Here is a 23,021-nt window from a genome sequence, read left to right as displayed (position 1 = left end):
TAGAGGAAATCAAAGGGAAAGGCCATCATGATGGTGAAGAGAACACTGAGAGGAGTGACCTTCAGGGCAAAGTGGGATGGAAGCTGGGATTGCTTGGGCAGGATCGGGTCATGGCTGGGTTTCTGCTGCTTCCTGACCTTGACTCTATGCAAATAGCACTTGCTTCACTCAGCTCTTCAGCCAGCCTGTTGTCCCACATGTACCTGCAAAGTGTCTTAATTTACCAAGTCATGATGGTGATAAAGGGGTCAGTGGGAAAGACCACCTAGTAGGATAAAGGGAGATGTCACCTGCTTCAGCCACCTTTTTGACACTATGACCTAAAGACCTGAAAAGAGCAATTAGAGGAGAACACATTTATTTTGTCTCATGGTTTCAAAGATCTCAGTTCACAGATGGCCAATTCCGTAGCTCTGGAACTAAGGTCAGGAAGAACATCATGGCAGAAGTGCATGGTGGAGTAAGGCAGCTCAGGACACAGCCACCAGGAAGAACACAGGGAGAGAGAGCTCTGCTCAGCAGGGAAAAATCTATACTCTAAAGGCAAGCCCCCAGTGACCTACCTCCTAAAGCCATATCCTACATGCCTATAGTTACAACCTAGTTAATTCATATCAGTAGATTAATTCCCTGCTTAGGTTACAATGCTCAATCTAATCATTTCACCCCTGGACATTCTAACACATTAGCTTCTGGGGGACACCTCACCTCTAAACGACAACACCACCTGAACACCATCTATTCTCAATGCTCAAGCACCACTCAAAGCAAAAGATGTGCTGCTTCACAGATGCCCCCAGAGTCCAAGGATCTTGAACTGGGGACCCACTCGGGCATGAAAGAAATGGGTAAAAGCCTTTAATTAACATTGAGTTTAATGCAGTGAGACTTTTTCCCTCTCCTCCCTAATGGAGCTTGTAAGGATCAAACAAGTTGCTTGTTTCAGGCTGAATTCCTTTGAGATCTAGCAGAATATTGTCAGCCTGTTGAGGCTTGTTCTCTGAGAGATTAACTCAGCTCAGTTTGCAATCATCGTACCTTTCCTTGTTCAATATTTCTTCCCTTTCTAGACAATCTGTTTTTATTTTATTACACGTAAGTTATGATGGAAACAATTCATTACTAAACTAAAATACCAGCTGTTATAAAACATGGGATTGTAGCTCAAGACAAACAAATGATTGAACCAACTTTCCTAGAGCTTAGGCTCCGAGTGGATCTCTGTTGATAACTTCTGTGTTTATACCTTATGTGTTTCTGTGGAAGAATCACAGATTCATAGAGCTCCTTGTACAAGATTGACTAATTTTGAAACACATTTATTCTTCTACTCAATGTATGTAAGTAAAAATTAAGTTTAATTAAGAGAAATTAATAACATTGAAATTTAGTTGTGAAGATATATTTTTCTTATTTATCAACAAAACATGAAAAATAACCTCAATGTCCAACAACAATGAATTAATTACAATTAAACTGAGAGTGTACTAATAAATGGCTGTTTCAAACAAAATGAAAGGTATGAAATATTAACAGCAGTTAAAAATTGATGACATAGTTGTATATTTATCAATATGAAATACTGCTCATAAAGTGAATAAAATAAGTTACAAAATGATGTTTACAAAATAATTTTATTTTGGTAAAAACAGGAAATCAAATTACAATGAAAAATACCTAGAATTTCTCATGTATGTCTGTGCATCAGGAATTGTTCCAAAGAGTTGATGTATTTTTTTTTTTTTTTTTTTTTGTGGGGAGGCTCTTGGAATCATTCATTTCCACGACTTCCAAGAAACAGTGTGGTAGTTGGCCAATCTGGGAGCTTCGTGAAGAAAGGGAAATCTTCTACTTTATTATTCTACTTATTAGTACAAAGCTGATTCATTTGAATGCACCATGAGACTTAGGCTTCTCAACAAAATGGAAAGTAGACTTTGGGAAAAATTAACAGATTAAGTCTCTTCAGCAGCTGACGTTGGGGCCACCTTTAGAAGTAGCTTCCCGCTGTCTGCATAGATGTGCTTCCCTACATACTGTAGAGCCCTTTTCACCCAGTGAAACAGAGGTACCATTAAAATTTCAACTTAGATAAGTAAATGACTATGTTAGAATTGGAGCCCAAGAACACACCTACACATACACACACATATATGTCACATTTATATCATTATAAAAATGTATGTGGTTAATAACTGGTGCCTCAATCTTGGTACACATTTCAGGCTATTAGGATCAATTCTAAGTAGATTTTTAGAAACTTTCTGTTTCTTTCACATATTGCCAAATGACCACCCAGAAAAACTACACTTATCCATCCCTCTCCTCACTACTTGTTGTCCTGATTTGATGGGATCCCATGGCAGACGGTGGGGTGCTCTCTCACTGAGGTTTATAGCCTGGAGCCCTGATTGTGATCTGACTGAGGAGGCACCAGACACAGCAGGTTTATACTCTAGTCTGGTCTTTAGGTGGCATTTCTGTCCTTCTCACATAGAATGATGGTGAATATGTCATCAAGCAGAAAAGCCAATGCTTAGACTGGTACTTTGACAAACAGTGCAGCAAGAAGGATAGGGGATGCTTCCTCTCAGCATCCTAGGGATATGAGAACAGGGGCTAGGACAGAGAAGGAAGGAGGTGACGTCTACCATGGCTGATGTTTTCAGTTGACCCAGACTTCCCAGGCTACTAAGAGCAACAATTCTTAGTCAAAACAACCAAACAAAAAAACAACCTATCCAACAAGTTCTAGACATTTGCTCTTATCACACCAGAGGTTACAAAAATGCAGTATGAACTGTAAGCTTTCACAGATGCACACCACTCTCTTTTTATGAAATATTTCTATTTCATATTCCTTAGCAATTGAACTGAAACTTTTCTCTGCTATTCTTTCATTCATTCATTTATTCACCCAACAATGTTCATTTACTTTCAATCATGTAAAAGTACTGTGATTCATAGATATAAAAGACCACTGAGAGTCTATCTTCTACTAGAAAACACAAAGATGAAATTTAAATAGTAGCTGCAGGTGTGATCACAGAAAGACAGAAAGGCAGAAAGAACCAATTAGTGAAGAGGGACAATTTTTCTCCAGTAAATTAGTGACAGTTTCAAAGAGAAGAAATCTTTATTCCAACCCTTGGGAGGATTAGAGTTTTCCAGTTGGCCCAGGATGACACATCAGGGAGCAGGAAGGGTGTGGGAAGATGGAGACAACACCTGCCAGGCAAACCCTGAGAATACCACTGCAGTGTGAGAATTGCTGGAACATGGCTGAGCCAGGGCATGCTGAGGTTTGTAGCCAAACAGGAAGGCAGGGCATTGCCATGAAGGGCCTCCAGGACCATGCTTCAGAGTTTGGACTTCACTCCAGCAGTGAATTAGATGGAGATTCTCTCCCAGGAGGTTTTCTTCAATATTTCCTGAGCAAGTACAGTTTGTATGATCTCCCTTCAGAACAATCTAGGGTGCAACAAAGTTTAAAGTCTCCCATGATTAACGGGGAACAACTGAGAGAAGAGTTATCAATGACATTAAGAAAATTTATTTTAAAAATATAGCTCTGGGGTCTCCCAAGGTTCAGTTGGAATTGGAAGATCCTAAACCCCAATATTAGCTAGTTGCCATAGTCTGAGTGACAATACTGGTGGCCTTGGCTAGCATTGGGGGAATGGGGGTGCCGGCGATAATTAAGAAGCCAAATTGAAAGTGGCCCAATAGAGGACTGAATATGTACCTTGGTCATTAGCAGGGAGAAAATATTTGGCAAATAGAGATGGCTATGATATCCAAATTATGAAGAGGTTGGCATCAATTAAAGAGAAAGTATGGAGATTGAAGAAAACAGATAAAAATGCTGAGGAGATCAACATCTAGAATAATAAAAAAAAAATAGGAAGCCCTTTTTGAGAAGTGAGGACTAAGGAGAGGAGGAGGAAATTAGGGAAGAATGAATAATTAGAAGAAATGGGTTCACAAAGAATGGTGATGGAACTATGCTGCTGTGACCAGATGCCAAACCAAGCCCCTCTTCCAGGCCCAACTTCTCCTCCCAGCTTCTTCCACCCCAGAGCCCTGGGTGGAGAGAGTTAAAGATGTGGATTTTTCCCATTAGAAATGCTTCTTCCTGGACTTTTCACCCCAGTCCATGGTGATATCTCCTCCTCTAAGTCTTTATTTTGGTTGGACATCTCTGTTTCACTTTCCATATGTAGTCAGAATTCTTTCTCTACCCCACCCCCATATTTTTCACCTGGGGTGAATAAATCCCTTTCTCAATGAGTCTTGTCTCAGTCATTTACTCTAAAAATACATTGTGAAGCGGGGAAATGCATGCACACCGCATGTTATGGACCCCACTAAATGCCCAACAGACTATTCAGGGGCAGATTATCAGGGACCAATAGGGCTCTCTCTACTCCCTGTTCTAGAACATTGAATCCAGATCCAGAAATACCCAGATTTCATGGTACAGATCCAAGAGAACATGAGCATCATGTGACTGAAGTTTTCAAGGTGTCTACAAAGGTTGCTTCTCATGTTCCTTTCTACCAGCAGTAGAGTATAGGTGGTTACACCTTAATGGATTCTATCTCCTCTTGAAATGATACAGGAATCCTGAGGGTGGCACACACAGGAGTTTTCTCATTTTTTTAGGAAATAGGAACAACTGACTCAGTTCAACAGTAAGAGTAGAACAAATTGGCTTTAGATCCTGATTCAAAAAAGAGCCGGACAGTCTGTCCCAAATCTGTCACCCTCATAAGATCACATCCTTTGTAAATCTGCTACATTTTCTGTTCTAGCAATGTTCTCTTTGAATGTGAGACACATGGACATCTCATGTTCATGTTGCCAGCATTTGGTCCGGGTGTCAGCTATGGAGCAGGGACAATGCCTAAGGAAAATTAGTTCCACATTGTGAGACTGGAAAGGGGCAGAAAAATATTTTAGCTTCACAGATATCCTAGCTATGCTATGGAATAATCTCCAAATGTGTGAGATGCGAGGACAAGAAGATGTTTCTCTTAGGATGTCAGACTATCTTCCCAGATAGCACCAAACATCTGTCACTCGTGATTGTTATATCTAGATATCATGTGGGAAGGAAAGGCACAGTCTTAGAGTTTAAAGTAATACTTTATTTTTAATAATACTTTCAGGATATTCAGTGTGAAGAATAAAGTGGAATTGCAGTCCTAAATTTCAAGTGACTGATGGAGTTTATGAAAAGTCAGATTTTATATTAATTGCAATCTGTTAGCCTTTTATTGCTTCATGAATGAAGACATGATACTCCTGTATCAGAAATAGAGGACTTTATTACTCAACACGAAGCAAACACATGAATTTTATGTTGACTTGTACTGACTTCTTATTTCTTCAAGTTTCACAGGTCAACACACAAGTAGAAGGACAGGTCTAGAAGATACCTGCCCTTGAATGGGGTTGTGTGCCATAAGACACTGAGCCTGAGAAATCTATTTAATTTATATGGAGCAATTAGCAAGCTATTTAATTTATATGGAGCAATTAGCAAGCCCACTCTTCGTGGAGAAGGGAGAAGGGTAAGTTTGTATTATTAACTCATCCCTCCTCATTGCTCACTGTAATACTAATAATAGGGCCATGATTCTTGGTATAAATAGCAAGAACAAGCAGGGATCCTCAGAGACCATGGTGGATAGCCTTCTCCAACAATAGCTATTTGAAAAGGATGTTGATACAATATTTTGAAAGAGATCATGTTATTTATTGAATTAAATATTTAGGATATATAATGATGTCAGGCTGGGGATATAGCTAATTTAGTAGAGTGATTGCCTCACATGCACAGGGCCCTTGGGTCAATCCATAGCAAAAGAAAGAAAGAAAGAAAGAAGGAAGGAAGGAAGGAAGGAAGGAAGGAAGGAAAGAAAGAAAGAAAGAAAGAAAGAAAGAAAGAAAGAAAGAAAGAAAGAAAGAAAGAAAGAAAGAAGATGGATGGAAGGAAGGAAGGAAAAGGAAAGAACACATAATGATGTCATACATTTTTAGGGTAGTAAATCACAAAATATATATTTAGTTGAGATTTTTGACATATTTGTGTATGAGAATGTACAATTCTGTTAATTGTAGAGGCCGTGATTTTCTCTTGAAGATTCTAATGCTTACACAAAATTCTGAATGTGGTATTGGAGAATTTCCTGGGGCCCTATAAGTGACATGTGTTTCTCCAATATTGGAGTTGCAACATCTGCTCTTAAAAGTAGACTAATATCCCTGCTTCCATTCTTCAGTTGCTCATGAAATTTAACCAAGTGTACCTTCATCAGTGACCTTGCACATAGTACCACCTGAATAATGAAAGATATTTTCACAAAGGTGGTATAGTTCTGTAGAACTCAGACATAATTAATAGCTTGGGTATTTTATCTGTAGGGGTGTATAACTGAATATACATTCCACTGCATGTATGATGAATTTAGGGTACCATCTGTCTATTGACTCTTAGTATTGGAACTGGTCTTACAAATGGAATAACTTCCTTTATCATTGCAGAATTTGCCTACAAAAATGTATCACCCTTATTCACATAAAAGGCATTGTTCCATTGTAACCAGGGCCTCCTCAGTACTGGATCCCTAAACCACTGGTCATCTCCACCACTGGATCCTGGAAGTAGTAGGAAGAGTGACAGACTTCCCAAGAGCATTGGTAATATATCTTTGACTATGTAAGTAAGCTGAGCTAGCTTTTAATGGCCCAAATCTGGCTCTAGTAATGCTCAGGGCCTCTCATTTTTGAGGATATAATAATCATAAATGACCAAAGAAATTAGAATGACCACATTCTATCCCCTACCATATGAATGCTCTTGAATGCTCCAGAATTATGTTTCAGAACTGTGTTGTAGTAGATGAAACACAGAAATCTCCAAGTGGGATTTTACTGGGTTCTATTGACCTTACTGTGGCCTACAGCTGGCTGGTTTATACAGACACACAGTCCCTAGCTAACAATGCAGTAAAACAAACAAGCCATGAGCTCAACAAGAGGCAACGTTAAGGATCTCTCCTCTCCTTTGCCCCTTTCTCTTCCAATGCCCTTCACTTTTTAGTTATTTTCATGCTCTGGTTTCTAGATCGCTGACGTTTTATTCTCTTTTCCTCAAGTTTTGGTATTTACTTCACTTTCCATCTTACATCTGTCTGCTCACTGGATTCCATGTGGGATTGTCTTTTTAGTGGCTGTCAACTTCACTTTCATCCCTCACCTGGTCAGCTGGTCCTTCTATATTTAGGTGTGGAAGGGTGGCCAGGTGGGAAAGAAAGTTTGTTAATCAGAGAAGTAGATAATGGTGTCCTCTGGGATTCAGAAGTAGGAGAATTTTTTTTTTTTTTTTTTTTTTTTTTTTAGTTAGAGGTCAAAGGAATACTTGTAGAGGAGAAAGCACCTGGCTAGATCCCTGAAATAGTTTGCATTTTGGAATAGAAAGACATTGGGACAGTTTGTGCCCACCACAGTGGAAAGTCTCATTAGCAGTTCTCTGACAGGCACCATGAGAAAGGGTAAGAAGTTCAGTTTTAAAGGAACAAACCACCCGTATGTGCTCTGGGCACTGAATTCTCAGATGTTGCTTTTCTAAAAATGTGCATATAATTTCTCACTTTTGAAATATTTCTCTCTTTCCCCAACAATAATGCTGGCTAAACACTTTGAAAGCTCAAGTGTGTTACATGGAGGGACACATGCATTATACCATCATCACCCCTGACTCTTCCATAATAAACTCATCTTTATGGTGCCTCCAGTAAATTTATCTAGACGGCAGGATATTATTTTCCACTTCTTCTGTATCATTTTGAAATTTTCTAAAAGTGACTTCTTCAAAGTTCACTATTTCCTTCTCTTGCTGTTTGCACAAATCCTTAGAAACATCACAGAATTAATAATTTTGAGATCACTGGACCACAGACACTCACCCCTTGTATATTTGTTTTCATCATCCTTTGTTTCTTAGGAAGAAATACAGTAAATAAATCAAGATATCAGAGTTCTCTAGAGGTTCACTGGCTTAACACTCTTTAAAGAATATATCCTGCTGTTTACTTGTTCGGAATGTACTTGATGATTCTCTGGGAATTCACTGTCCATTACCATGTTGGAACATTGCACCACTGAAAAATCCATCACTTAGGGACATAAACTCATCTGGGAGAATTTCTTCAGCTGTTTTTTTCTCATTAGTCTTGAACTTGCCAGGAGCTGCCTCAGAGAAAGCTTTAAATGCTGTCTATTTAACAGCAGTGATCTTTTCATTTAGTCAAAAACTTCCAATGGCTTCTGACAGGATTAACTCTGCAATAAAAAGTAGGGTAAAGAGCTAGATTAGAAAAAACACAAGACTTCAGAATTCAGTGAATATATTTAAACATAATGGATGACATAAATGAAGATTGAGCCGTAAAGTTGACAATTCTTATGCTGCATAACAGCTTTACTTTCAAAGCATGAGCTAGGTCATGCAATAAATTTTCATTGAAAATTCTTTGATTAAATATTTAACAAATATTAACTGTCTACGGTATGGTGTGTACCTAGGACACAACATAAATGATCAGACTGCGGTGCAGAGGGTCTCTCTGATTATAAGAGAATGGCAAGATTTAGGCATATGTGCCAAATAAAGATATGTGTGCAGATGTTTCCACCAGCTGTGGGGCTCTCCATGCCTATGTGCATGCTAAGATTGGCATGCCCACCGAGAAAGGGTCAATTACTGGAGGTGGCTAAACACAGGCAAGGTCAATGTAATCAGGATCAATGCAATGAGGATGAGGGACCAAGCAAGTTGAAGAGAATGTGAGATAACATTAAAATGGTACAAAATGCAAGCTGATGCAGTCAGATGTATAGCATCTGAACATACATATGACATTCTATGTTGTACAACATTCTTAAGCTGTATAACATCATTCTCATTGCTGTGCAATCTTCCATTTACAGATGTTGGGGCAGTTAGAGGAGCAATTATAAAACAGAGTTGGTTAATTTATGTGAGAAAAAGAGCGAAGAATAAAAAAAAAAACTCACCCAATTCTGACAAGGGAAATCAACATGCAATGAATTCTTGAAAGATGAGTCATAGTCTATTATAGTTTGGATGTGAGGTGTCCCCCAAAAGCTCATGTGTGAGACAATGCAAGATGGTTTAGAGGAGAAATGATTGCATTATGAAAGCCTTAACCCAATCAGTGAATGAATAACCTGATGGAATTAACTGAGCAGAAACTGCAAATGGATAAGGTATGATTGGAGCAGGTGTTTCCCTGGGGGTGTGCCTTCAAAGTATATGCTTTGTATTGGGGCGTGGAGTCTCTCTTTGCCTTCTGATCACCTTCTGAGCCGCTTTCCTCCACCGCACTTTTCCACCATGATATTCCGCCTCACCCTGAGCCCTGAAAAATGAGGCAGGCTGCCTATCGACTGAGACCTCTGACACCATGAGCCCCCAAATAAACTTTCCTCCCCTAAAATTGTTCTGGTCAGATATTTTTGTCACAGCAGCAAAAAAAGCTGACTAAACATAGTCCAATGTTGTTTTACCTTAACTGAGATGAAACTGTTATCAAAATGAATATTTGAGATTTTTATTCTGAGATTTTGTGTGTGTATACCTATACATATAAACAAATACAAGTATACATTTATACATACCAATATACTAATACTCACACATTTCTTTTCACCCTCCCCCCAAAATAAAATAAAACACAGGTATATTGACTCTGTTTTTATTTACAAAGTGCAACCATATGGGCATAAAATACACAATAGTTTAGAGAAAAATCTTTGTTGTTGTTAGTCTAATTGGTGAGAACAATGTTTTCTTTCTAAGAGTATCAGTTTCCGATTAAAGAGATTTCATCCCATGTGGTTCAAATAGAGGGACTTTAAGAAAGAGACACAGAACAAGGACACTCAGATGAATAAGAGCAGCAGCAGAGGATTGCTGTGACCCCATACCTAAGGGGTTGGGATAGAGTTGCCTTTGAGACCACTGGGGCGGGGGTAATAGCACCTCTACATATGGGGATCCAATATAGAAAACATGCAAGAAATAACATGACCTCTCTCAGGTTTCCCTCCTCTATCCCCAGTCAGGGATTCCCATTAGTTGAGCCCAATCAGAATTCATCTATCAGAGGAATTTGGGTAAGGCAGTTTGCAAGAACCAACCTCTTAGGTAAAACAGTAAGCAAAGGAGGAAAGCAGATTGGGGGAGTAAATAGAGAATAACACTGTTTGTCAAATATTAAACTTGCTAGAGAAGCAGGATAAAGCAATTCAGACAGTAAAAATTAGACTGTTGTTCATCTTGTTGGGATTTAGTATTGATACATAAGCCAGTTATAAACCAAGATCCCCTCCCTTTATTTTGAAGAATACCAAGATAAATTCAGCCTTAATACCTAAAGTCTTGCTGGAAGAAAAGAATATAGAGGAGTCAAGCCTATCCATTGTTCCAAGCTTGTCCCTTTGTAACTTCAAAGTTTAAAATCAAGCAACTTGAATATGATTATGCAAATAGTGGGTACCAATAGTTCTCAACATCAAGGTCATTGCCAAGTCCATTCATCTTCTTGGTAGAACAAGCTGTTTAAGAGATCGTCTACCTGGGCTGAGTGCTTGAAGCTGCCATGAAACACAACTGCTATGGTAAGTGCCATTTCTATTTCCCATACTTGTTCAACAAATAGACCCTTTTCAATGCTTAAGTAAAGAGCTATAAACTTTATGAAAATTTTGCAGAAATATACAAATACACATTTAGTCAAATATACTGGAAACAGTCTATCTGTAATAGCCAAGGTACATGCTGTAGTTTGGATGTGGTTTGAGGACATCCTCTAAAGGTTCATGTATTGGAGCTTGGTCCTCAGTGTACTGGTATTAGGAGGTGGTGTGGAACTTTAGGGGGTGGGGCCTAGTGAGAAGTAATTAGGTCACTGGGGGTGCTGCCCTTGGAAGGAATTGGTGTAGTTCTTATAGCGCCCTGGTTATTTAATATGAGGGTTTTTATAAAGGAGCAAGCCTGGCCCCTTCTTATTCAGTCTTGGGCTTCCTGTGCAGCCATGTGATCTCCCTCTATTGCACATATTCCAACTATGATGCCATCAGCCATGATGTTAGATAGCCAGGAGAGCCCTCACCAGGGTTGAAACCATGCTATTTTTACTGCCATTCTCCAAAACTATGAGCAAAATAAAACTCCTTTTCTTCAAACATCACCCAGCCTCATGTATTTTGAGGCAGCAACAGAAGATAAATTAATACGGTATAGTTATACAAGAGTGGGAAAAAATATTTAATTCAGAGAAGAAACCTGTATGAAGGCAAGGAGATAGGGAAATGCAGAGTGCTTCAGTGGACTGGAGATGATGAAGGAAAGAAAAAGCTTACAGTGTTCAGGGGAAGATTTTGGGAGAACAAAGCCCCTGTGCACCAAATTGAGGTGATGTATGTGTATTTTGCAGTAATGGGAACCACTAAGGGACTTAATGTGCATATACACAGTGGAAGCGGGGATGACATCAGCTAATTATGGTTTACATTTTAAAGTGAGTTGCAAATTTTTCCAAATTTTATGTTAGATGCAAAATGTCTAAAGAAATAAAATGACAGAAATATCCCCACAATTACTCAGGAAAAGCACCATTGTTAACGCTGTGTGATTTCCTGGAAACAAAATGAAGGAATTAAAAAAAAATGTGTGCATCTATGGAGCACTGATAAATGTCTGAGCTTAGGTGTCAAGGCTAATTTGTTAACTTATTTAATTTTCTTAAATCTTAGTCCCCTCCTAAAAGATCTTTTTATTTAGCCTATGGAGATCTTGGGAGCACTAAATTAGATATTATATATAAAGTACTTAGAAACAGTGAACTTTTCAGATTATGAAATCATCCATCAATGGTAATTATTATCATTGAGACCTATATACTATAGTTACAAGAATGTAGGTATAATCATTGTAATTGCTTTAAGAATCTTTTTCCATGAATCCATAGTTGATAATGAACAAAAACCTTTTGTTAAATATACAGGAACTACAGTATTCACTGGCATATACCTCAGAGAATATCTTCAAATTGAAAATGTGACTCTGTTAAAGTTGGGTTAATGGGACCACTCAAAGTTACCTTAGATTCTGTCTCGGGAAATGGAAATTTAATCTGACAGTTTGTGAATGACTTTAATGTCATCATCTCTACAGCATATCTTGAGAAGCATTTGAATAATTCAAAAATGATTTATTGAACACTACTATAGGTTGTGCCTGTGATACATGTTATAAAATTTGATTTCACCCTTCAACAGTTGGTGTAAAATGGATGTAAATGCTAAGAATTAAAATAGAACACTGAAAAAGACACATAGAATCTCTATTCTCATAAGATTTACAATCCAAAAAGAGCCACCAATAACTTAATAGTTTTGAGCATATGACTTTTTGAAGGACAACTGACAGGTACTATGTGTGGAGTGGGTTTATTATATACCAGTTACCAATTGTAAGGGAGGACTCCTGATGTATGGAGGATAGTAAAGATCATCCCAATGCCAACCATCAAGAATAGGCATCCAAATATTTCAACCCACTGCATCGCAGGCTGCAATTTCTACAACTTGGAGGAGTCTGGCGAGATGGAACATTCATATAGTAAGTGAGGCAACTTTACTGCTTTGAGATAGAGGGCAAGGGGAAAGACAGACCCTGAGTTTTGTGGTGAGCCAGTCTACCAAGGCTCAGGTCTATTGTCCAGGGCAGGCAGAATCTCATCTGCCTGCACCCCACATCTCATCATGGTGGATGGACCCCAAACACATGTCTACTGAAGTTTATATCCAGGGGAAACTGGGTGCATTGGGCTAATGCATTTGGCTGTAGGAGGAATGGGGACAGCCCCCAGGCTGCTATGGCCATTACCTCCTTGTCTAGGGATGTTGCATTCTCAGCATGTTCTGAGAACAAGTGCAAAAAAGGAAAGAGTTGCACTGGCCAAGGTTATCCACGCATTTGTCCTGCACTGTGAGAGAAGTGGGACTTCTGTGCTAGATGGTGAGGCAAGGCTGCCTGGAGGGAAAGGAATAAAAGCTGAGACTGAAGGACTCAGCCATGTTAGAGTGATGAAGTGGGCCCATCAGCAGAGAGGAGCTTAGTTTGAATAAGGGAACAGTGAGACAAATGGGCTTCCCTAAGAAACTTTGGTAAGATCATTTTGTTGAAAATCAATCACTGCAGGAGAAAAGGCTGGGGAACCCTATGCAGGATCTGATTTTGGATATAGTCTGAGACATATTGAACCTGGAGAGGCTCTTTGCAATACCAGATGGGGCTAAAAAAATCAAATCTGCATTTAACTCATAATGCTTTAGAGATATCCAGTAACTAGAAGCCGGGAGAGGACATTACTCTTACTTTGTTGAGGCTGTTTCTAAGGTACTTATCTGGCTATCAATGTGAAATGCTATATAGTTAGCTCTTGGTAGCCATGGGGCTTTGGTTCCAGGACCCCTGAAGATACCAAAACCTGTGAATGTTCAAGTCCCTTAAAGAAAATTGTATAGTATTTGCATAAAACCTGGAGGGCACTATGGAGATTCCTTGGAAAGCTGGGAATGGAACCACCATTTGACCCAGCTATTCCCCTTCTTGGACTATACCCAAAACACCTAAAAAGAGCATACTAGAGGGACACAGCTACATCAATGTTCATAGCAGCACAATTGACAATAGCTAGACTGTGGAACCAACCCAGATTCCCTTCACTAGATGAATGGATAAAAAATATGTGGCATTTATACACAATGGAATATTACTCGGCACTAAAAAATAACCAGATCATGGCATTTGCAGGGAAATGGATGGCATTAGAGCAGATTATGCTAAGCGAAGTTAGCCAATCCCTAAAAAAACAAATGCCGAATGTCTTCTCTGATATAAGGGAGGTGACTCAAAACAGAGTAGGAAGGAAGAGCATGAGAAGAAGATTACCACAAAACAAGGAAAAGAGGTGGAAGGGAATGGGAGAGAGAAGGGGAATTGCACGGATGATGGAAGGAGACCCTCATGGGTTCACAAAATACATATACAATGGTGTGAGGGGAAAGGGAAGAAAAGAGAGAAAGAGAGAGAGAGAGAGAGAGAGAGAGAGAGAGAGAGAGAGAGAGAGAGAGAGAGGGAGAAATGTCACAGTAGAATGGGTAGAGAATAGTGATGGGACGGGAGGGGAGGGGAGGGAGGGATAGGGAGGGCAGCAGAATACAACTGACACTAGGATTGCTGTATGTATACACATGGATGTATAACTAATGTGATCCTGAAACTGTACATGTGGAAAAATGAGAATTCATACCTTATTTGAATCATATGTATGATATGTCAAGATCATTGTATTGTCTTGAGCAACTAATAAAATAAATAAATAAATAAACCTACATACAACTTCCTGTGTACTTTCAATCATCTTTGGATTACTTATATAATACCTAATAAGACATAAATCTTAAGTTAATATTTGCTATACCACATTGCTTAGAAATGGTTTAAAATTTTAATACTTATTAGAGATGCATTTTTTTAATAGTTTCGATCCATAGTTGATTGAATCTGTGGATGTGGTTCCATAGGATGTGTAGAGCTCACTGCACCCTCAAAGCTAATGCATACCATTTTTCTCTTAACTTGGATTTGAAACTGCTGGTGGAGTCAGCAAAGGATGTGCCAATCAAGCCCTAACCCCACCAAGACCAGTGAAATATTTGCCCCTTACTTAGGTGACTAGTCTGGTCCTTTCACCCAGTTTCCTTTATTTGTTCACAAGTATTTATTGGGTTCTTGCCATGTGCCAGCCCTTGAGCTCAGAACTGGGATGTTAAAGCCATAGATCTCAAGAGAACCCTACTCTATTGGGAAAACAGAAAAGATTACACATCAATGATAATACCATGGTTCCTTCACACAAAGAAAGTGGGACATGCTAACAAAGAGGAAGCTGTTTGAGGAGACAATACATTTACTTGAGCCAGTTTTCCTCCACGTTTAGGGATCACAGATGGATGTCTGCTATGAAGTGAATAATAAATGATTATGAGCTCTCTGAGCACATGATAATCTCTAGCTGGCATGTTACAGGGGTCTCATTCAGAAATGCACTCTGAATTGAGCTAGTCATGGAATATTCCACCTGCTCAAGTCTGGGATACTGCCACAGTTTCATTTTTGTCTTTCAAAGATGGATTCCTTAGTTGAAATAAAGCAGTGGAAACCAAAATATGCTCTGCATGTAGCTTAAGAAATATTTGAGACTACAACAGTTGCAGCCTTGTGGGTACATTTGTAGACTGGTAATTTCCAATTACAATTTAGTTTTCCTTTTCTTCCCATTTTTTCCAGACAACTCAGACCAAACTTCATTAGGTGGGTCCAAACTGGATAGATGTGGTGTAGAGGCCCAGGTTAGGATGTCAGAAACCTACCAGAGTAGAGAGACCACACTGGGAGTGGGAGGTGCAGTGGAGATGGCATCTGTACATGGGCTATTGAAGCTCTACTGGGATAAGTGGGATGTCTGAGGGGAGTAGGTGTGTGTAGTGATGACAGGAAATTAGTTATTTACTGGAGTGTCCATCAAATAGGTAATTAAATAAGAATATTGTAAGACAGAATTTTCAATGTCTCCTGGAGTGGGAAATTAGAATAAACTCTACTATGTTTGATTTAAGTTATAGATACCTATATATAGTAATTTTAAATATATAGAGATATACAATTATATAGATATCAATGTGCATCCCTAGTATAGTCCACTGAGAGAGATTGTGGAAGAATGACATGCACATCTTGTGTTTTAAAAGTCATTTGACGTCTGTAAAAGGAGACAGGATTTCTCTTTTTTATTAAAAAAAGGGTTCTTTTTTACATGACAGTAGTGTTTTCTGACATATTATACATACATACATGAGGTATAATTTACTCTAATTAGGATCCCATTATTGTGGTTGTACATGATGTGAAGTTACACTGGTCGTGTATTTGTATATGAACATAGGAAAGTTATGTCCAATTCATTCTAAGTGTCTTTCCTATTCCCATACCCCTCCCTTCCCTTCATTCCTCTTTGTCATAGACCTCTAAACTTCTGTCCTTCCTCCCCCTCATACCCAGATAAGGAAGAGAACGTTTGACCTTTGGTTTTCTGGGATTGGCTTATTTCACTGACATTATAGTCTCCAGATCCCATTTACTGGCAAAATTCAAAAAGTTATTTTTTTTCATAGCTGAGTATATTCCATTGTGTGTATCTGTGTGTGTGCATGTGTGTGTACATATGTGTGTGTGGTGTGTGTGTCCCATTTTCTTTATCCTTTTTTTCTATTTGTTGGGAGTCTCCCAGCTCCAAAGACTAACCTCCCCATACCCTGAGAAGAGCGGTCCAATCGTGAGTCCTGCTGATTCACATGATCTTTACCCACCAATCAGAAAGCACCCCATGCCAGCTGCCAAAACCGTTAAACTGTTAAACTGTTTCAACCATCAGACCATCCCTGGCTCTATAAATATGTAGAGCTGCTTCAATAAACCGGCATTTTCTCCAACAGACAGCCTTGTTCGTTCTTTCACTATTGAAGAGCACATAGATTGGTTCCATAGCTTAGATATTGTGAATGGAGTTGCCATAAACATTGATGACAGAATTTCTTAAAGAAAAGACTGATTCCATATCAGGAGCAGAGGAAACATAAGATAAGCCTAAAACTTCTTTCATTGTATTAACTAAAATGTAAGAAAAAGTACAAAGAAAAACGATGATCATTAAAGGGGCTCCTTCTGGTCAAATATGAAGTAATTTGAGCATCATTATAATGCTAGTGGTGGATTATAACTCACAGAATAAATACTCTACAATTCCATTTTGCAGAAGTTAAAAAAATGAATGAATGAGTCTAAAGTTTGATGGAGAAGTTATTTATGTAATTTCAAATAACTTGTTAATATAATAATTATTATTTGCAAAGGGAAAATGGTAACTTAATTGTGGAGAAGACTAACATTGCTCCTTATCAAGTAGTAAAAGCAAATGTCATTTATAAAAGAGTAAATCAGCACCTAATGCTACTTGATAAAATACCATGGAAAGAACTTGGCACTGATTTTGTGACAACACTTGCAAATTCAGAATCTCAACGTTAAGAAACATCAGAGAAAAAGGAAGAACAAATCCACACCCAGAAAGTTAGAAGACAGTAAATAATTAATATGAGAGCTGAAATAACTGAAAACAAAACAAACAATCCCTCAAATTGACAAAAAGTTGGTTCTTTGAAGAAATCAATAAAATTGACAAACCCTTAGCCAATCTAACAAAAAGAGAGAGAAAACTCAAATTACCAAAATTAATGATGAAAAAGAAAATATCACATCAGACACTCAGAAATACAGATGATAATCAGAATCTGTTGAACATTTATACTCCAATAAAATTGAAAAATCTTGAAGATATCAACAAATTTCTAGAGACATATGACCTACCCAAGTTGAATCAGGAGGACGTAGAAAATTTAAGCAGATCAATTTCAAGGAAAACCTTACCAAGAAATAAAAGCCCAGGACCAGATGGATTCTCAACTGAGTTCTACAAGGCCTTCAAAGAAGAACTAACACCAATTCTCAAATTATTCCATGAAATAGAAAAGGAGGGGACCCTTTCAAACTCATTCTAAGAAGCTTGTATCACCATAATACCAAAACCAGACAAAGACACATCAAGGAAATAAAACTTAATATCCCTGATGAATACAGATGCAATAATTCTTAATAAAATAGTGGAAGGTCACATAGAAAAATATTAAGAAGATAATACACCATGATCCAATAGGTTTCATCCCAGGGATGCAAGGTTGCTTCAACATACTAAAATCAATAAATGTAATTCATCACATCAATAGAGTTAAAGACAAGTTCACATGATTATCTCAACAGATGCAGAAAAAACATTTCACAAAATAGAGCATCACTTTATGTTCAACACACACACACACACACACACACACACACACACACACACACACAAAATAGGGAGAGTAGAAACATACCTCAACATTGTAAAAGCTGTGTATGCTAAGTCCAAGGCCATTTTCTAAATGAAGAAAAATTGAAAGCATTTCCTCTAAAAACTGAAACCAGACAGGAATACTCCCTTTTAACATTGTCCTTGAAACTGTAGCCAGAGCAATTAGACAGAAGAAAGAAATTAAATGGATACAAATAGGAAAAGAAGAACTCAAAATTATCCCTATTTGCTGATGACATGATTCTATATTTAGAAGACTCAAAACACTCCACTAGAAAACTCCTAGAACTCACAAATAAATTCAGCAAAGTACCAGAATATAAAATTAACACCCATAAATCACTTGTGTTCCTATACATGAGTGATAAATTAACTGAGAGAAATTAGGGAAATTGTCCCATTCATAATAGCCTCAAATAAAATAAACTATTTAGGAATCAATCTAACAAAAGAGCTGAAAGACCTCTACAAAGAAAACTACAGAATGCTAAATAAAGAAATAAATTATAAAAGACCTTAGAAGATGAACAGATCTCCATGTTCTTGGATAGGCAGAATTAATATTGTCAAAATAGTAATACTACCAAATGCACTATACAGATTTACTTTAGTTACTATTAAGGTTATGATGATATTATTCACAGAAATAGAAAAAATGGTTATGAAATTAATTTGGAAAAATAAGAGGCCCAGAATAGCCAAACTAATCCTTAGCAAAAAAAGTGAAGCAGGAGGCATCAATCACCATGCTAGACCTTAAATTATACTACATTGCAATAGTAATAAAAATAGCACAGTATTGGCACCAAAACAAACATGATGACAAATTGTACAGAATGGAAGACAGAGAGACAAACCCACATAAATAAAGTTAGCTCATACTAGACAAAGGAGCCATAAACATACATTGGAGAAAAGAGACTCTTCAACAAATGGTGCTGGAAAAACAGGAAATCCATATGTAGCAAAATGAAATTAAACTCCTATCTCTCATGCTGCACAAAACTCAAATCAAAGTCAATCAAGGACCTAATCATTAACTAGAGACACTGTACCTAGTAGAAGGAAAAGTAGGTCCAAATCTCCATCATGTAGGCTTAGAAACCAAATTCCTCAACAAGCCTCCTAAAATTCAAGAAGTAAAATCAAGAATAAATAAATGGGATGGTATTAAACTAAAAAAGCTTCTTCACAGTAAAGAAAACAATTAAAAGCATAAAGAGAGGGTCTACAGAATGGAGAAAATCTTTGCCATCTGCACCTCAGATAGAGAATTAATCTCCAGGATATATAAAGAACTCAAAAAATTTAAACACCAAACAAACCCCAAATAAATCAATAAATGGGCCAAGGAACTGAACAGACACATCACAGAAAAAGAAATATGAATGGTCAACAAATATATAAAAACATGTTCAACATCACTAGCAATTAGAGAAATGCAAATTAAAACTATACTGAGATTTCATCTTACTCTAGACAGGATGGCAATTATTGAGAACACAAGTAACAATAAATGTTAATGAGGATTTTTGGGAAAAGCTACACTCATGCATTGCTGGTGGTATTGCAAATTGGTACAACCATTCTGGAAAACAATATGTAGATTCCTCTGAAAACTTGGAATGGAACTAGCATTTGACCCACTTATTCCACTGCTCAATATATACCCAAAGGACTTAAAATCAGCATACTCTAGTGATATGGCCACATCACTGTTCATAGCAGCTCAATTCACAATAGCTAAGCTGTGGAACCAACCTAGGTGCCCCTCAATAGATGAATGGATAAAGAAAATGTGATACATATACATAATGAAATATTACTCAGCCATAAAGAAGAATGAAATTATGGCATGTGCCAGTAAATGGATGAAACTGGAAGCTATTGTGCTAGTGAAATAAACCAGTCCCCAAAACAAAAAGGCCAAGTATCTTCTCTGATATGTGGATGCTGACTCACAATAGGTGGTGAGGAGGCAGGATTAGAGAATTAATTGGAGGGGAATAGGAGAAAAAGAGAGGGCGTGGGTGGGAAGGGGTATATATTCCCCAAAGATAAATATATCCATAATAGTGGACCTTCTTGCCAAAATACTCCTGTAGGAATATTTTTGTTGGTAGTACAATAAATAATAAAGGCAAACTTATATCAATTCTATCCAAATGCATATTTTCCATATATGTTTCAATGATTTTTAATGCCTTTCTTGCTTCAGGCGTTAACATTCGGGGTGAATTTGGATCTGATGGACCTTTTAGGATATCAAATAAAGGTCCCAACTCTCCTGTTGGCATACCTAGATAAGGCCTTATCCAATTTATGTCTCCTAATAACTTTTGAAAGTCGTTAAGTGATTTGAGTTGATCTACTCGTATTTGAATTTTTGGTGGACGGACCATGGTTGAGGATAATAGAACTCCTAAATAATTAATTGGAAAATTTAATTGTACTTTATCTATTCCTATCTCTAGATTATAATTGTTTAATAAATTTGTAAGTGTGGCATAACATTCTAGCAATGTGTTTTTAGTTTTGTGTGCTAATAATACATTATCCATATAGTGAAGTATTTGTAGTTTAGGATTTTGATTTCTAAGTGGCTGGATTAATTTGTTAACATAAATTTGACACATAGTTGGGCTGTTAGCCATCCCTTGAGGGAGTACTTTCCATTCATATCTCTGATCAGGACCTTCATGATTCAGTGCAGGGATAGTAAATGCAAAACGTGGACTATCTTCAGGATGAATTGGAATTGAAAAAAAAAACAATCTTTAATATCTATAACTAAAACATACCAAGTTTTTGGCAAAGTAGACAATTGAGGAATCCCCGATTGAGCAGGTCCCATAATAACCATCTCATTATTAATAGCTCTTAAATCTTGCAATAATCTCCATTTACCAGGTTTCTTTTTGATGACAAAAATGGGAGTATTATGGGGAGATACAGAAGGTTGTATATGTCCTTCCGCTAATTGTTGTTTGACCAGATCATGGGCTGCTTGTATCTTTTCTTTAGTCAGGGGCCACTGAGGAACCCATACTGGTCTTTCTGATTTCCATGTAATTTTTATTGTCTCAGTGGCCCTTTCTGAAAATCCAACCCATGTCTGTCTGTTCCTTGATCTATTTGTTGGTGCTGCTATACCTTTTTCTTGTTTTTCTAATCTTTTTCCTTTCCTAAAACCTTGTCTAGTCATAATAGTGGGTGCATTTTGATTGATGTTATTTGTTAATGTCAAACCCAATTGATCTAGGACATCTTGTCCCCATAAATTTATGGGAAGATGATCCAATACATATGGCTGTATAGTTCCTTCACATCCTTCAGGATCCTTCCAATCTAATACCATTGCACTTCTATGGGGATTAGTTGCCACTCCTAGGCCTCGAAGCATTTGAGTGGCTTGTTGTAATGGCCAATGTTTTGGCCATTCTTGACGAGAGATGATGCTAAGGTCTGTACCTGTATCCAGTAGCCCATTAAATTCATGTCCTTGAATATTTAGTTTTAGCATGGGGCTAGAATCTAAATTTAAAGAAAGCATAGCCCAATATACACCTGTGGAGCCTAATCCCTTGGAACCTCTTTCTACAGCACAACTGGAAAATTTTTCATGCAGGCTTGGTATTATTAGTAACTGTGCTATTCTATCTCCTGGTGAAATTACTGATATACCCTTTGGAGAACTGGCTATAATTTTTATTTCACCTTCATAATCAGGATCAATTACCCCAGGACTTATCATAAGTCCTTTTAGAGTAGAAGAGCTGCGTCCCAATAATAAGCCTACTGTTCCTTTGGGAAGAGGTCCTTTTACCCCTGTGGGAATGATTTGAACTCCCATCTCTGGAGTTAGTACTGATCTAGTGGAGGTGCAGATGTCCAACCCTGTGCTCCCTCTGGTTTGTCTGATGAGGGATCTGATGGACAATGTGTCCTGGGCACTAACCTGATGGGGTTGCTGGGTTCCTCCAGTGCTCCGTATATTTGTGGTTTTGGGCCCCGGAGCATTGGGCCCCCCTGTCCATTTTTTGGCAATGGAGCCCGATGCCTTTCTCCATGATATCGTGGATAAACACCTGGTTCTTGTTCATTTTTTGATAATGGAGTACCCTCTATGGTGGTTTGAGAATGGCACTCATTAGCCCAATGTCTCCCTCGATGGCATCGTGGGCAAATATCCAGTATTCTACTCCTTTGATACCTAGTTTTGTTAAACCCTCCTCCTATGGGGCAATTCCTTTTAAAATGTCCTGTTTGTTCACAATTGTAGCATGTTCTTGGCCTATCATCTAAAGCCTGTTTTACTGCAGCTGCCATGACTTGCTCTTGTTCATTAAGGTCTCTACATAATTTAATATGTGTGTTTAAATCTTCATGTTCTCATGGTCTAATGGTATCTCTGCACCAATGATTCACTTGGTCATAAGCCAGTTGTTTTATTAATGGCATTGCTTGTTCTGTATTCCCAAAAGCTCTGGTAGCTGTTTGAATAAGCCTATCTGCAAATTCAGCATAAGATTCATTAGCTCCTTGTATTATCTTAGATAATTGACCTTGTAAACCTCTATGTCCTTGTAAAGTCTTCCATGCCCTAACTGCCTCTGCAGCAATTTGTGTGTATATGCCAGGATCATATGCAATTTGTTGCTGCTGATCCTCATAAGGTCCCTTTCCTAACAACATATCTAGATTTCTCTGAGGATAACCAGCTGCTGCATTTCGCCTAGCCGTCTCCTTGCAAAATTCCTCATTGGCAACCTTCCATAACAGGTATTGACCTCCATTTAGCACAGCTTTACACATATTAGTCCAATCTGCTGGTGTCATGTTCAAGTTGTTAATGGATTCGACCAAGCTTACAGTGAAGGGTGCTTGAGGACC

Source organism: Spermophilus citellus (assembly GCF_964194105.1).
Source record: "Spermophilus citellus genome assembly, chromosome: 3".
Lineage (NCBI taxonomy): Eukaryota > Metazoa > Chordata > Mammalia > Rodentia > Sciuridae > Spermophilus > Spermophilus citellus.
This window is presented reverse-complemented; position numbering follows the sequence as displayed.